At 36.5% G+C, this 2,930-nt stretch overlaps 1 non-coding gene across 1 annotated transcript; it reads right to left on the bottom strand.

Annotated features, from left to right (window-relative positions):
• Positions 1–2,823: 2,823 nt before the first annotated feature.
• On the bottom strand, positions 2,824–2,930 carry LOC136228242 (small nucleolar RNA R71). The gene has a single exon (XR_010688571.1). It is a non-coding gene; the product is annotated as a small nucleolar RNA R71 (small nucleolar RNA).

The raw sequence follows: 2,930 nt of genomic DNA, 5'->3' as shown, positions 1-2,930 counted from the left end.
TATCAAATCTGAACCACTTTACTGGACTACACGCAACCCATACCCTGAACTTCAAACACAAGGCCGAATGGTCTGAACAGATAGTCACTAAGTTGCATAAGACTGAATTAGAGAATGACTTTGCCAACTAGAATTCACCAATACCCTATCCAACCTTTCTTCAATCCATCTCTGGCTACCATGGCCTGATTCCCAAGTGAAGGGGTGCCCAATCATACTAAGGTCTGAAAGGTTACAATCAGTAACAGCAGATCTAAACCCATCAATTAACCACCTTGCTCGCAAATTCCCCCCTCTTTTCTCAGAATTACGGAGAATGTTATTAAAGTCACTGACACAACACCAAGGAAGAGAGGAACATGAAGATAAAAATCTAAGAAGATCCCAAGATTCCTTACGCCTATGACGTACATGAAAGCCATAAAAACCCGTTAAACGCCATAGAGGAACACAAGGAATCTGAACCTGAACATTAATGAAGTTAATGTTAGCATTCAACACAGTAACCATACTCAACTCCTTCCACAACAGAGCGATACCACCTCCATGCCCCAAACCTTCAACAACAAACAGACCTTCAAACCCCAACTTTTTCCTGACTAATGTTAAGCCCAAAATATACCTAAAATATCATATATAAATACGTTAAATTTACATTGAAATCGAGTTAATTATATTCATTTGGAATACTTTTACGTCTTTATTTACTTCTTTGATGCAAGGTACTTAAATATTTGGTAAAATCCAAATAGGAGCAAAAACGGAGCTAAAACGGAGCTAAAATGGACGAAAAACCTTAAAAACGTACCGAGAATGCATATCAGTCAGAAGAACGCTCGAGAAGGACGAAAAGCAGTCGAACGCCAGGGAGAACATCTCTCTATCGCGACTGAGATTCTCAAAATCTCAGTCGCGACTTGCGGAGGCCAGATCGGGGGAAAATGAAGTTTTCAAGCTCGCCCCTATATCCCCTGTCGCGACTGAGATTTTCAAAATCTCAGTCGCGACAGCGAACCTTCCTGCACACTAAACACATGTTTAAAACGGAAAAACGCGTCTGTTCGTTCGGATAAAAGCGACCCTTCACCAGCAGACACGATCCGTCATTTACAACCCTTCAACAACTATAAATAAGTGATCCATTTCAGAAATCAAGGTTGGTTAAGTTGGAAAAGTTAGAGAAATTAGAGAAGAAAGTTGTTATGTTGAGTTTCTGATTCAGAAAAGAATCAGAAAGTTAGATTTCATTTCTGTAAACAATCGTGTTGTACACGAATTGTATTTAGATTAGTTATAAAAACAGTATTAGTTTAGTTTTCATTCTGATAGTGGACGAGACCAGTCTCTATTCCGAAGATCCAGCGAGAAGAATTGGCGGCTGAAGCGCATGAGGTTTGACGAACCTACGGAGTTTGAGAGAAAGATTGAAGACCCGGATCTCAAAGTTTTCGTTGCAATGCTATCCAAGTTTCTACTTCTCTGTTAACTTGTGAAAATTCACATTTCATTAATGATATACTTATTTATTCAATATATTCTTACTGTTTGTTATTTTGATATTGTTCTGACAAAATGATTTTCAAAATGATAAATTGGTGTTTTTATTAAAACGTTCTATTCCATCTTATTCATATAAGAACTTTGTTGAACACTTAACAAATTTAGTTTTTATGGATGACATGAACGCTGATCGCGGCTTATCAGAAATAAAACACTAGTTTGATTAAGGTAGGAATCATCTCAACGCCAGGGGGATTTCTATGGTTCGAAGCCATTTAATTGAGTAAATCGCTATATTGTTACATGTCCATAATCTCACAAAGTTAAAGTTGTTTACTTTGCTTTATGAAAATAAGATCTATTTTATTCTAATTACGGAAGTATCTGTTTTGTAATCAAAATTCCAAAACGGAATTGTTCTCTAAACTCAATATAATCCTTCTATCTAATCCTAATTTACCAAAACCTATTCCATCAACTAAACGTATTTCTTTTATTAAACCTAAACACGTGACTAAACCGAATTAAATAAAGTTTTAGTTAAAAAGCGTTCCCTGGGGGTTCGATATCTTTTATTACTACAAGCGTATACCGTGCACTTGCGGAAATCGCTCAACAAGTTTTTGGCGCCGTTGCCGGGGTACGCCAAAATTTTTGACAAAATTTTAAATTTTTCGTGTTTTATTTCGAATCTAGGTTTAAACATACTTATTTTAACTTTTATAATTTAATAGTTTTCATTTACTAATTTATTTATTTTTCAAAATTCTGTTTTGTAGGTAGTTTCGGTTCGTGCAAGATTTCAGGTTCATGCGCAGTTCTCGAAGTTCAGGCATTGTACCAGACCCTATAGACCCAGAAATTGAGAAAACCATTAGGAAGAACAAGAAAAATAAGAAAAACAAAAATAAGACCCCAGTAAAAACATATATCGAGCCAGAAAAAATGGCAGACCCACCAACACTTATGGAATACGCTAGGCCAGGTGTGGCCGGTGTAACCAATAGTATCGTTAGACCCAGAATCACCGCAAACCAATTTGAAATTAAGCCAGTCTTGCTTAATATGTTGCAAAATAATGTAACATTTTACGGGTTACCTAACGAAAATCCTAACACCCACTTAACAAATTTCCTAGAAATTTGTGACACTTTTAAAATCCCAGATGTGACTGCAGAAGCAATCAAACTTCGCCTCTTTCCTTTCACTTTGAAGGATCGAGCCAAAGAATGGTTAACTTCTATACCAGCCGCAACTTTTGCCACTTGGGAACAATTAGCCCAAGCGTTTTTATCTAAATATTTTCCTTTAGCAAAAACCGCAAGAGTCATAAAGGAGTTAACATCTTTTTCTCAAAACGATAATGAGACTCTTTATGAAACTTGGGAACGTTTTAAAGAACTTCAACGTTTATGTCCACACCACCAATT

This window comes from Euphorbia lathyris, chromosome 4 (genome assembly GCF_963576675.1).
Source record: "Euphorbia lathyris chromosome 4, ddEupLath1.1, whole genome shotgun sequence".
Classification (NCBI taxonomy): Eukaryota; Viridiplantae; Streptophyta; class Magnoliopsida; order Malpighiales; family Euphorbiaceae; genus Euphorbia; species Euphorbia lathyris.
Note: the sequence above shows the minus strand (reverse complement) of the source record. Positions and strands in the feature narration are given on the sequence as shown.